The sequence below is a fragment of the Bombina bombina genome, unplaced genomic scaffold, assembly GCF_027579735.1.
Source record: "Bombina bombina isolate aBomBom1 unplaced genomic scaffold, aBomBom1.pri scaffold_434, whole genome shotgun sequence".
NCBI lineage: Eukaryota > Metazoa > Chordata > Amphibia > Anura > Bombinatoridae > Bombina > Bombina bombina.
In genome coordinates, this window is record NW_026512761.1 from 337960 (window position 1) to 352824 (window position 14865).

Below are 14865 nucleotides of genomic sequence, written 5' to 3' on the forward strand. Positions count from 1 at the left end.
TATATAAACAGGGTGTATCGGGTTATACCCAGTTCAGTGTTGCTGGTCTTCTAATATAGTTATATGAAATATTAGCAACAGTCTCTTAGATATAGGATGGTATTCCACCCTATATATTTCCTTGTATTTATTTCTTGTTGGTGTTTCTATCCCACCTTCTATATGGCAGGGTTAGGGCATTTGGTTGATGTAAGTTGTTGAGATATAATTTATTTGGGCACAGGCTCTTCTGATTGCAGTTATTAAGACAGTGCTTTCTTCTAGGCCTTGTATATTTTTCCTTTCTAGCCTGCAATTTCAAGTTTTGCGTGCAGGCCTTTCAGCGCAACTATATTTTATAATACAAAATGTGCGCCCTTATATGCTATATCAGTTAATCTCTTTGTGTTTCAGCCCTCAAAGTGATTATGTGGCTCTCTGATATCTGTTCAGACTTTTTAATTATGCTCCTCCGTAACAAGCTGTATCTCTTATGTGCTTCTTCTTTTTACCGGAGCCCTCTGAAGTTCATCTAACTCCTTCCTTTCACATTTGCTCCCCACAGTCCCAATGTCTATAGGGTTATAGTTAGATGTGATTGTTTATGTAATGATGTACCCGCGCCCAGGGTGCTACTTGCGCAGATCGCTCACCTTTTAGGTATGTGTGCCCCGTTATAGCTTCCCGCCACAGCTCCGTTTTTCTTCCTTCATGTAAAAAGCTCTTGCAGCCTTCTTCAACTCTCTGGGACCTGTAGAGCAGCAACGGGTTTCCTGAGCTCTTTTTCAGGGTTGGGTTTCGCTCTTCCGCTGAGTTATCTGTCCCTTAGGTAGTTTACGTTCCGTGAGGCCTACCGTAATGGCGTTGCTAGCGTTCCTCTGCTATATCCACTGTGAGTATTCCGCTGTATCATTTGATAAAGCGTTTTCAGCTGGATTGTTCCTGCTTGTTGTTCTCTTGCATCGATGGGTACAAAGCACTGCTATATGTTATTTTATACCCTAACTGTGCCGATGATACTGCAGAGCTTCACACTAATGCGGCCATTTCAATCCATGGTCGGCTCCGCCCCCAGTTTTGCAAGAATTTTATCCATTTGCAAGAGCACTAGATAACAGTGCAATTTCCTGCTATGTAGTGCTCCAGACAACTACCTAGGTATCTCTTTAACAAAGAATACTATGGGAACTGAGCAAATTTAAAAATAGAAGTAAATTGGAAACTTTTAAAAATGATATGCTCTGTCTAAATTATTTACATCTAATTTACTTCTATTATCAATGTAGCTTTTTTTTCTTGGTATCCTTTGTTGAAAGAGCAGCAATGCACTGCTGGGAGCAAGCTAAACACATCAGTAAGCCAATCACAAGAGGTATATATGTGTAGCCACCAATAAGCATCTAGCTCCCAGCTCCTGTGTCTACCTAGGTATGCATTTCAACAATAGATAGCATGAGAACAAAGCAAATTAGATAAAAGAAGTACATTGAAAAATTGTATCCCCTATCTCGATCATGAAAGAAAATGTTTGGATTTCATGTCCCTTTAACCTCTTCCAAATTACAAAAAAAGTCTTTATCTAAAAGAGTTTAAATATTATCTTTTAATTAAACATAAAAACCTATATTTCGTTTGCAGATAATAATAAAAAAGTTAATTGAGTCGCTCCATTTATCAAACTTTTCTAGCCAGCAGCAACATAGAAACCTAGAATTTGATGGTAGTTAAAGGGACACTGAACCCAAATATTTTCTTTCATGATTCAGATAGAGCATGCAATTTTAAGCAACTTTCTAGTTTACTTCTATCATCATTTTTTCTTCGTACTCTTGCTATCTTTATTTGAAAAAGAAGGCATCTAAGCTAAGGAGACAGCCAATTTTTGCATCAGAACCCTGGATTTCACTTGTTTATTGGTGGGTGAATTTATCCACCAATCAGCAAGAACAACCCAGGTTGTTCACCAAAAATGGGCCAGCATCTAAACTCACATTCTTGCTTTTCAAATAAAGATACCAAGAGAATGAAGAAAATGTGATAATAGGAGTCAATTAGAAAGTTGCTTAAAATTGCATGCTCTAGCTGAGGGGTTCCGGAGGAGGAGTTCAGGTGTGTGGTCACGAGTTGCACCTGCTCTGCATTACCTCCCTTCCAAGCTTGTTTGGCGAGATACCTGTGCCTAAAACCCCAGACCACGGTTTGCTTGGAAAGCTGAATATATTGCTACTGGGACTTCTATGGTGCTATAACACCGCACCTGAGTTGTATGCTACTACCTTGGGAAGGATCCATTCCTTTAATGGTGTAATTAAAGACTGCTTAAACCTGAAATGGGGACTCTGTACCTGAGATAAAGTACACCGTACACTCTTTCCCTGCTGGGCAAACACCGGGGAGGATTTCCTTACCCTAGGGGGGTTCTCGCTTGGACATCTCACCCAACCGGCGGGGAAGGTCTGTCAGTGTGGAGGGACGTGTTGCCCCGCTGTTCAGAATTGCCGCCCGCTTCAGGAGGTGTTCCCTGCCGCTGAATTTGTGCGGAGCTTGATGCGATACGCTGCTTGTTAAGAATCCCTATACCCGTGGTGTGGAGGTTGGAGTCAGAGCTCTTTGCTGCAAAGCTGGTCCTGTGTGCACGGCCGAGATCTTCGGAGTCACAGCACTCCACACAGCTACAGTATTTTACAACTCTACCCCCCTCCCACCGGTGCTGCGCGAGGGGGTGAGGTATGTGAGTGTTTGCTGGGCTGCTCCTGCATTCTCGGTGTGGAGTTCTCTTTACCAAGCGCACATGCTTCAGTGACAACTAACAACGGGGCTAGCTTCTCCGGATTCCCCCCTCCCACCGATGCTGCGAGAGAGGGGTAGTCACGGTGAGACGCTGTCTGGATTTCCACTTCGCATCTGTCAATAAGGACTGGTAAAGTACCGCTGGCTATACTGATATTTCTCCCTCCCATCTTTGCCTTAAATATTTTTTCTTGCTCTGTGGTGGAGTAATAACTTTCTTCCCGTCTACATTTACCTGAACAGTGATCCCTAAATTGGGACGATATATGACCCCTTCCCCGGTCAATTCTCCCTGTGTAAGGGTAGTCAAATAAAGCTTGTAACTGGGGGAAAAGGAAAGAGACGAAGAACAGGATACCTGGACTTTAATCAGCCAGCTGAAAAAGTGTCAGGCTGAAGTATTATATTAGAAAGTTTTATGTGCAAGTGTTCAACTTTGATTCTTTTGACTCTTTGACTTTTTTGTGTTTTCAGCCTTAGTGGCATAAAAAGTAATCAGGTTCCTGTCTAACAACTATAGAGATTTCTGTTGATAGGGTCCAGGAAGGTTTATAAAAATATGTTTGTAATTGTTTGGTTTAAGCTCTAGTACTATTAGACATTCCAGGCAATCACATTACTTTCTATATTATAATTTAAGATTGGTAGTACAGTAGGACTAGCTTTGTTTCTTTTTTCTGCTAGAGGCTTTGGATAATGATTATGATATGTGAGTGTTTAGGTAAAAGGTTTTTGTAAGGAGCTTTCTCTACACACACCATAATATACAGAGTTTCTTAGATCAAACCCATTTGGTTATAGATTTATTCTGAATAATCCTACTGTATACAATTGCTGAACCATTGAATATCTGCACTAATTTATCTATATGGTTTAAATTAAAGAGGAGATTGTTCAAAGTACTGAGACATATCATGGATAATTAAGTAAGGGAGGAAGGGCTAGGATGTACAAAAATAACTAGCTGACTTTGTAACTCTGTTAACTATATCCCATTTTTCACCAAGGTACGTTTCTTCAGGTTAATCACAAGAAATGTTATTTTAGAGTCTCTGTACTATAGAAGACTGTGAATATAACTGTGTAACTGACTATACTGTAACTCCTTGAGAGTTGGGAAACCCCTAAAAATAGTACTCAAAATTAAACTCCGCTGAAAGAGTAGTATTGTTTAAATCAATTAAGAGGTTTAGGGTACCCTCAGGTTAGGCACCTGGATTACTGAGGTTTATCCCAGTTAAGGGTCAGCGCGAACCACCTAGGATAAAGCGGGCTCTTCTTATTTCTTTTTTTTTTTTTTCTTTTTCTCCTTTTTTTTTTTTTTTTTTCTTTTCTCTCTGAATACCACCTCTTAATTAACCTAAACAGCCTTAAGGGTAATACTAAGCTAAGCTTAGGAGACAGGGATTCTTAATTAAATTCACTTAACCTCTTAAGGACATATGACGGAATTTTTCCGTCATAAAACAATTGAGCAAACAGAAAGCTGTGTCCTTAAAGGGTTAATTAACACTTTGTTTCCCCTTCACCCCCCCTTTTTTTTCTCACCTTAATCACTGAACACTTCACTTAGCACGTTCACTTCTTCTCCCCCCTCCCCTCCCCCTTTTTTTTTTTTTTTCACTAATCACTCAATCAATTCACTGAATACCCACGCTTTCTCTTATTCTTCCCCCCTTCCCCCTCCCCTTTTTTTTTTTTCTCTCCCCTTTCTCTCTCCCTCTTCCTTCCTCACGTGAGTTATTAACTTAATCACTATTCCTCATCACTTTAGTACACAGCACATGGATAAATTTCTTAATAGTCACGGTAAATCCCTGTCTCCAAGTATGGCAAATAAACAGAGAGATAGGAAAACTAAAAACACAACTGATACCCCTATAGATGCACATACAGCTGAGCCACTAAATACCCAAGCCTTAGTAGACAGTATCTCCGAGGCCCTAGCTCCAAAATTTGATACCCTGAGATTGGAGATCAAACAAGACATCATGTCTCTCACCCAAGAACTCAAACAATTCTCAAACAGGGTGAAAGAAATCGAACAGAGAGTCTCGGATCTGGAAGATCTTACCACAATACATAGCTCCAAATTGGAAACTACTGACTCTATGTTGGGGAAAATTCAGTCTAAACTAGAGGAGTTAGAAAACCGTTCCAGAAGGAACAACTTTAGAATCATAGGGGTCCCAGAAGGGAAGCAATATGAAGATCTGAATAAATTCGTCTCTGAAACATTAGTACAGTTACTTAAAATTCCACAAACATACCCTAAAATTGTTATTGAAAGAATACATAGACTAGGCAGACTCCCCCTAGACAGTACAGGGAATGCTAGACCCAGACCAGTTATAGTTAAAGTTCTGAATTTTCAAGACAAAACTACTATTTTTGAATATTATCGTAAAAATCAGCCTGTTGCCATGGGGAGTTCAAATATTCTCCTGTTTCATTATTTTTCGACGGAAACAGCAATAAAGAGAAGGGAGCTCTCGCCAATTTGCACTAAACTCATCAATTTAGGTATTCGAGCCACCTTAATCTATCCTGCGAGACTTAAAGTCTGGATCAAGGATGAAATTTATTTTGCTGAATCCGCTAAAGATGCAAGGGAACTATTAGCTAAACTCAACCTCCCTGCTTAGTTGAATGGCTCCCAAACATGGTAGAGTATGGGTTATGGGGCAACCTTGTGTCCCTTCCCTCCTTCCCTTCTTCCCCCCCCCCTTTTTTTTTTTTTTTCTCTCTCTCTCTCTCCGTCCCCCCTCTCCCTCCACTGATATTGGTATGTTTAAATTTCGAATATGCAAGGGGTAGATAGTATTAAACTTGCTTCGTGGAATATTGGAGGCCTGACATCCCCCATTAAAAGAAAAGCAATATTAAATCAGCTAAGAAAGATAAACACCGATATCGCATTCCTTCAGGAAACACACTTGAAAATTGATGAAGTTTTGAAATTAAAATCATCATGGGTGAGGGAGGTATATGCATCCCCAAGTGTAGATAGAAAAAGAGGGGTTGCTATTTTACTTGGAAAAAAGATTATGGTTAATGGTCTGCAAGTTCTAAATGTCAAAATAGACCCCGAAGGACGATTTATCATGCTGAAAATTAGAGTGGCAAAAATAACATATACCCTATGTAATGTTTACGCTCCTAATGTGATAGATTCAATATTCTGGGATTCCCTACAAACCAAAATAATGTTTTTTCAGGAGGGATACCTGATTTGTGGGGGAGATTTTAATATGACCCCACAATATATATTAGATAGGCTAAGAGCTGATTCGAAACAGAGGAAAAATAAAAAAGATAAATTGGAAACTAAAATTATTAAAAAGATCACCCAGAATCTGGCTGTAAAAGATATATGGAGATTACAAAACCCTGATGTTAGAGACTTTACGTGCCTCTCTAAGGCACATAAGTCACTCTCCTGAATTGACTTATTTCTTATAGATGATAGGCTGCTTAAATTGAAAGTTAAGGCAGAAATTCTACCTATATCTCTTTCGGAACATGGTCCTATTTCTCTCCAAATCCAACAGGTCGAGGTGAGGTCTAGACAGTCTCGTTTTTACTTCCCAACTTACTTATCAAAAGATTTAAAATTTAAAAATTGGCTCAAACTTAAATTTGAAGAATACGCAGAACATAATTGTGAGTATCTAGACCGCCCGGTGGTATTTTGGGAGGCGGCGAAGGCAGTCTTAAGAGGGGAAATAATATCATTTAGTTCCAATATAGCTAAAAAACTCAAAGCTAGAGAGAAAGAAATGCTTAGGTCACTGTCAAATTCCTACAATCAATATTTGTCAGCAAAAACACAGGTAAACTGGTTAAGATATACAAGAGCTAAGAAAGAGAGAGATACTTACCTTATTTACCAAGCAACTCAAAAAGATATAAAAACTCAAGCTAAATTTTATAGATTTGGCAATAAATCAGGGAAACTTTTGACTAAATTAGTAAAAGGAGCGAAAGGCTCGACGACGATTGAATCAATTCAGAGTGAGGGGGGAACACTAACCAGGACCCAAGAGATTCTGATGAATTTCACAAAATATTATCAAGACGTATATTCATTAAGAAAATCAGATAAGAGTCAATCTGATCAATTCTGGAGTAATTAGATTTTTCCAACTATTACAATAGAAGACAGGGAAAATTTAAATACCCCTATTCGTGAGTCTGAAATTGAGAGAGCTATCTCCAAACTTGCACTGGACAAGGCACCGGGTCCAGATGCGTTACCCAACGAATTTTACAAAATTCTCTCCCCAGTGATAGTACCGAGTCTCTGCAAAGTGTACAATGCCATTTATAGTGATTTTTCGGCTTCAAATACAACCTTAATACCCAAGCAGGGGAAAGATCCCAGTTTGAAAGGTTCTTACAGACCTATAGCTCTCCTGAACACAGATTATAAAATCCTAACCTCTGTGTTAGCAGATAGGCTACAACCCATATTAACTTCTATTATTCATGTCGATCAAGCAGGATTTCTCTCTAAGCGCAATTCATCTGCAAAGATAAGAGAGATTTTGTTACTTGTGGATTATTTTTCACAGGAGCGAGAGGAGGAAGAGGACACCCCCGACATGGCAGTTATTTCAATAGATGCTGAAAAAGCATTTGATTCAATACATTATGATCATATAATTCACTCGCTGTCTAAATTTGGTTTTGAAGGTAAATTTCCTCAATTTATAAGGAATCTTTATAATAAACCTCATACGAGGTTGTTAGTTAATAGTATACTTTCCCCAGAAATCACGCTGGAGAGGGGAACACGCCAGGGATGTCCTCTTTCTCCCCTGCTTTTTGATCTCTCGATAGAACCTTTGGCAATTGCAGTTAGACACCAGTTAGAAGGCATAAAAATTCGAAGAAAGGAGCTTAAAATTGCCTTATATGCCGATGATATTCTCTTATATTTATCTAATATTAAAAAAAAACTCCCAATATTATTATCCATTATTAGTCAATTTGGATCCTTTTCAGGGTATAAAATAAACAACTCAAAATCGGAATTTCTTTGGTTAAGGAAGAAAAGAGACTCACCTTTAAACATACCTTTTAAAACAGTCTCTGACTCATTCAAATACCTGGGCGTCTTAGTACCCTCGAACATAGAAAATCTCTATGATCTTAATATTCTCCCAATACTTGCAGATATCAAGCAGAAATTGAAAAATTGGCAAAACCTCCCGCTATCTATTTCAGGTCGGATAGCCTTATTTAAAATGGTTTTACTGCCAAAATTGCTGTACATTTTACAAAATGTTCCGATTATACTCAAGGGGAAGGATATTCGGACACTGAATACTCTGTTGAGAAACCTTATATGGCAAGGCAGGGTCCCAAGAATTGCTCTCTCAAAGATACAACTACCTCGAAGTTATGGGGGCTTTGCACTCCCAGATCTGCGTCTTTATAATTATGTTTTCTTAGCACGCATATTAGCAGATTGGATCTTGTCTAAGGACTATGTTACAAATAATGAACTAGAAAATAATATTTGCTACCCGTTTTCACCAACGGCTTTGATACATTGCAAATTAAAATCAATACCTCAAGAACTGAAAGGGTTTAAAACTATATACAATCCTATACAGAGCTGGTGGAAAATAGGTAAACTCATGGACTTGGACTGCAGAGTGTCAAAGTTCCTTTCATTGGTAGGTAACCCTCAATTTTTAGCAGGTATACAGTCAGCAGTGTTCCAAAGATGGCACAGTTTAGGGCTGGGTAGGGTTATCAAATTCATTGATAATGAGAACCAATGCGTGAAAACTTTTGAGTCATTAAAACAAGAATTCAACCTGCTAAACAAAGAATTATTTGCGTATCTACAGGCTAGACACTTTGTAGAAGAGTTACGGAAGGAAGTAAATAGACCCTGGTCCTGGGGGAATCTTGAGGGGTGGTTAAACATGGTGGAAAAGGGACGCATGTCTATCACTCCATGTTATCAGTTACTTATTTCCCTTAAGGGCCGACTAAACTTGGAGAAACTTTCAACAGAGTGGAACACTTTAGCACATGATGGAAACATTAATCCACAGCTTGTGCAGGGTTCGTTTACTAGAATAGCACAAATCACATTATCTTCTACCTGGAGGGAGTCACATGTCAAACTCCTTTATAGGGCATACTTTACCCCAGAAAAAGGTCTCAGGTGCGGAAATTTAGACTTTAATAAATGCCCAAAATGTTCGAAACCCGCAGCTGACCTTGTTCACATGATATGGAACTGTCCGAGAATAGGTCAAATCTGGATGAAACTAGAATATTGGTTGAAGAACTCCCTTAAGATTCTCCCATTAGAATTTTCTTTGACTTATAATGTGTTCCTAAGGAAAGATAAGGGGAAGTTACACCCACAACATAAACTAATCGATATGACTATTATTGCAGCTAGATATTTAATATTTAAAAGATGGAAAACGAATGTAACTCCCACTGTGATGGAAGTGAAAAATTGCTTAAAAAAACAGTGTATACTAGAACAGAGGGACACGGACATGAACAACGAAGGAGATATTAGAAAGTTTTTCCTAAAATGGTCGCTATTTATTAAGATCCTTTCTATAACTGAGATTGATTATATGATCTTTCCATTTAGAAATTCGGACTTGGTATAACTGGGAGTATGGTAAAAATCTATCCCAATCAATATGTTCTCATCATTGGAGTGGGGATGGGGGAGGGAGAGAGAGGAGAGTTCAATCCTACCCTTTCAACTTTCTGATCCCCTTTTTTTTATGGGGTGTTTTTTTTTTTTCTCCCTTTCTTTTCTTTTTTCTTTTTCTCAGGTTGGAGGCGGGGGGCTGCGGGGGGAGGGGGGATGGTTAATATAAATGATGTTATGACTAGAGGTGAATATAAATAGAGGCGATTTTTAAAATATATCAGCACAAAGATTCAAACTGAAGATAGGCCAATTTCAAGACCTAATTTATAAAGTATTTTTTTAGGTACACTGGACTGAAAGTTGCAGTCTATGGAATATGTGTAAACTTTATTCATATTTGTTATTTGCATGTTATATTAAGGTAATTACCTTTGTTTTTGTTTTTTGTTGTACCTCTAAGTGTGATATCAATAAAAATTATTTTGAAAAAAAAAAATTGCATGCTCTATCTAAATCATGAAAGAAAAAAATTGGGTTCAGTGTCCCTTTAAGAACCAAACGACCCACCAAGTCTTCCCATATTATTTGTGCAGTATAAACTTATTTCCTGAAGCAATAGCCGCTTGTTAAATGGCATCGCGGGATGAGGGGCATGCCTAGCGTCATAAGCTCTCCCCCTGGACCCGATCCACTCTTTGATATAATTTTAACTTATTTGTTTACATCAGAATTTTGTTCCAATGTAGACAAATAAGTCCCGTCAGGAAAGGGTTAATTTAGGGTATTTTGTTTTGGGAGTTGTTTGTGATGGCAAGGGAGTCATGCAGTCAAGGAATCAAAGATGGGGGATCATATGTTAGTTAACTTTAGTGGTGGAAATAGATATTGTAAAGTGTTTAACTGACAGTGGGATAGCGCTGAGGGGTGTTTAGAATAATGTGGGCTATTGTTATGGGAAGGTATAATTATTGCCATAGTCATGTGTGTCATGTGTAGATACAGTTAGGGGTTGGTTAACAGTGCTGAAAGAATCTGGTCAGCAGTAATTAGGGTTAATTGCACAGGGACAGGTTTGTGGTTGCACTGGGATAGGGTCAACGTTAAAAAGTTAATTGTGCTTTGGGGATCAAGACAGATGTAGTTAAGGCTAATAGTGGTTTGGGAAGTTGGAAAGTGGAGGATAGGGTTAAATGGAATGGGAGAGGTACAGATAGCAGACAGGTTTCCTGCATGCAAACCTTGTTCACATGGATAATTATAAATTTGCCCCTAAATAATAGGATTGAAAGCCATTGCATAAAATCTGCTGATTAGATTTTGTATAGCACTTCCATTACAGTACAAATCCCAATATCAATAACTGCTGCAAGGACAGAATTCCGCACAATTTACTAACAGGAAAAAATATTTAACTGATCACTATCCCCAAAATGATATGGGAAATTTGACATTTTGTACCATTCTCTGGCCAAAGTATGTAAACTTACCTGCAGGAATCCAGGAAAAACCAATAGGCTTTAGGGCCTACACATTATTCTGTGCACCGAAAATGTGGTTGTCCTTGAAACCTATAAAGTACATCTCTAAGAACAGGGATGGGCTTATATTAAAGTGACAGTAAAGTTAAAATTAAACTTTCATTATTCAGATAGAGGATGCAATTTTAATCAACTTTCCAATTTACTTATTTTAAATAATTTACTTCTTTCTCTTGGTATCCTTTGTTAAAAATCATATCTAGGCAGACTCGGGAGCAGGAATGCACTACTGGTAGCTGATTAGTGGCTGAATATATATGCCTCTTGTCATTGGCTCAACAGATGTGTTCAGCTAACTACCATTGCTGCTCCTTCAAAAAAGGACACCAAGAGAATTAAGAAAATTGATAATAGAAATGTCTACTCTAACTGAGAATCTCCTTTCATCTTCCCATATTACAACCTGTCACCTTGACTCTATTTCCTCACAACTAAAACCTTTCCTTTCCGCTTCTCTTACACCTTTCCCTTAAATCTGGTATATTTCCATCATCCCTTAAATATGCTCTAATTACACCCATTCTTAATAAACGTCACATGATCCAGTATCCTCTTGCATCTATTGCCCAATATATCTTCTTCCCCTTGTCTCTAAACTTCTTGAGCAGATTTTTTATGAATTCTTATCACACTTTTGCCCCCAACACTCTACCGTAGCAGCCATCACCAAGGTGACAAATGACTTGCTTACTGCAAATTCTAATGGTCAGTATTTCATGCTAATCCTTTTAGACCTCTCTGCAGCCTTTGACACTGTATACCATCCACTGCTGATCCAGACCATTCAAATCCTTGGGTATTTGTGACACAGCTCTACTGTGGCTCTCTTCCTACCTTTCTAACCATACAGTGTATCTTTCTCTGACTCTTCCTCCTCCCCTCTACCCCTCTCTGTTAGGGTACTTCAAGGCTCAGTTCTAGGTCCCCTAGGTATGCTTTGTCCTTTGAAAAGGGGGAAGATGTGATGAGAGTGGGAAGTGACGTCACTGGATGGGGGCGTGGTTTAGGGTTATTATTGTCTTTGTTGCAGTTACCAAGTTAGATGTGTTGTACAAGCTGTTTACTTCTATGCTCTGCAATAAATAGCATTGTACCTTCTATGCTGTGTCCTGCATCTCATGACATGGTGTCAGAAGTACTTGACTGCGCTTCTGTTTCCTGATTAAGGACGATGTTGAAGTTTACCCCACCCGAGCCTTTTGATTTCTCTCAGCCTGCAGCTTATCCCACATGGCGTCAGTGGTTTCAACGCTTCAGGGTTGCTTCCAAGCTGGACAAGGAGAGTGGTGAAGTACAAGTTAATTCTCTTTTATCCTCTATGGGGAAAGATGTGGAGCCAGTGTTCAATGTCTTTACTTTCCAAGAAGGGGAAAATTTTGACTTTTAAATAGTTAAGAATAAACTCAGTGCCTACTTTGTACCTAAAATGTGATTCATAAGAGGACTTGTTGTCAGAAACGTGCCCAGCGTGTGGGAGAATCTGTGGAGTCATTTGTGCGCAGCCATTATGAAGTAGCTGAATTCTGTGAGTTTGGTGTTGCTAAAGAGGAGCAAATGCAAATCAGAGACAGAATAGTCATAGGAATTGCAGTTGCTGAAGTCTCACTGAAGCTACAGTTGGAGGCTGATTTAACATTGTATGGGGCTATTAGGATGGCCTGCCAGAGTGAACTGGTGAAAAAGAAAAATGCAGATCTGAGGTCTGAGAGTATTGTGGATGAAGTGCAGCAGTTCAGGAGAGCTTCTAGTGAAGTAGAAGAGCGGTAGACCAAGGGAAACAGATAGTCCCAGAAGCGGATGGGGGCAGCATGCTCGCTGCATGCAGTGTAACCGTACCCATGATCAGAGTGTCGTATGCCCTGCTAAAGACAAAATATGTAGAAAATGTAACCAAATGGGCCATTTTGAAGTGGTGTGTAAAACTGAATACATTAAAGAGATGCATGTGGATAGTGACCAGGAGGGCCAAGAAGTGTCCTTTGTTGGTTCTGTTGTTGAACGGTCTGGTTTAGATGAAGACTGGCGGGTTACTCTTACTGTAATGGGAGCCAAAGTTGCCTTTAAGATTGACACAATAGCAGACATCACTGTTATGTCCCTTGCAGCATTTATAAAACTGCCTCAACAGCCTCAGCTGGCGAAAGTTACAACAAAAGTTCATAGTCCTGGTGGCCGCATGGATTGTGCGGGGAAATGTCTTGCCAGCTGTGAGTACAAGCAGAGGAAATTCACCATGTGGGTACATGTGATTAGAGGTCAGTGTGTTAACAACCTATTGAGCAGAAAAGCAGCCTGTGGTTTTTGCCTGGTCGCCAGAGTGAATGAGATTTCAGAAGACATGTTTGGTGAATTGGGCCTACTGAATTGCAACCCAGTCTGAATATCACTTAAAGGTGGTGCAGTCCCATACACCATTACCACTCCTCGTAGAATTCCGTTCCCGCTCATGCCTCAAGTGGATAAGGAACTTCTGCGAATGAAGAATATGGGAGTCATCGAAGAGGTTGTTGAAGCAACTGACTGGTGTGCTCCCATTGTGCCTGTTGCGAAGAAAAAAGGGAAGGTACGCATCTGCATAGACTTGAAAATGCTGAATGAGGCAGTGAAGAGAGAGATATGTGTTGCCGACACTTGAAGACATAGCTCCGAAATTGACTGTGGCGAAGTTCTTCTCTACACTGGATGCTTCCAGCGGCTTCTGGCAAATACCTCTAGATCCAAAGTGCTGCAAACTGACTACCTTCATTACACCAGTAGGTCGGTTTTGCTTCTGCAGACTCCCCTTCGGATATCCTCTGCTCCTGAAATCTTTCAAAGAGAGATGAGTTCTCTCCTAAGGGACCACGAGGGCACGGCAGTTGTCATGGATGACATTTTGGTGTATGTGTCTACATTGGAAGAACATGATCAGCGATTGAGCTGTGTGCTGCAGACCATTAGAGAGTCCGGGCTGAAATTAAAAAAGGAGAAATGCCATTTTAGGAAAGCTGAGTTATGTTACTTTGGGCATATCATCAATGGGGATGGCATCAAGTCGGACCCTGATAAAATCTGTGCTATTGAACAGATGAAAAGTCCTTCTGATGTACATGAGCTGAGACAAATATTGGGCCTTGTAAATTATGTGGGCAGGTTCCTTTCAGATTTATCCACAATACTACACCCTATCACAGAGTTGCTAAAGAAAGATGTTGCCTGGGTCTGGGGACCTTCACAGGAAGAATTCTTTGTGCAGGTCAAGTCCCTGCTGGGGTTTGCTGCAGTGTTGGGGTTCTATGACCCTTCTAAAAAGACTGTGGTTAGTGCTGATGCGAGCAGTTATGGGTTAGGGGCTGCCCTCCTGCAGTTGAATGAGAACAAACTACAGCCCATCGCCTACTGTTCCCATACACTGATGGCTGCTGAGTTGAGAAAGAGTGCCTGGCTGCAGTTTTGGCCTGTGAGCGCTTCCAACGTTACCTAGTGGGTTTAGAGAAATTTAGTCTGGAAACTGGCCATAAACCGCTAGTCCCTCTAATCAACTCCTATGATATTGACAAAACACCCCTAAGATGCCAGAGACTTCTGATGAGGCTGCTCAGGTTCAATGTTAAGGCAGTGCATGTGCCAGGGAAACAACTGGTAGTGGCAGATACACTTTCCAGGCTCCCGCTGGCTGTTGCTGAAGAGTCTTCAATGGAATCAGATGTGAAAGTGTATGTAGATTCAGTTCTGGCATCCAAATCCATTTTGTCTGGGAAGCTAGAGCAAATAAGAAAGGAGACATATTTAGATACTGACCTTCAAGAAGTTATTAAGTACATAAAAGAAGGTTGGCCCGAGAGACCGGAAGCCTGGATGTCTTTAAGTTCTTACCAGTCAGAAAGGTCGCAGCTCACAGAACTGGATGGGTTGGTGCTGTTCCAGGACCGCATTGTT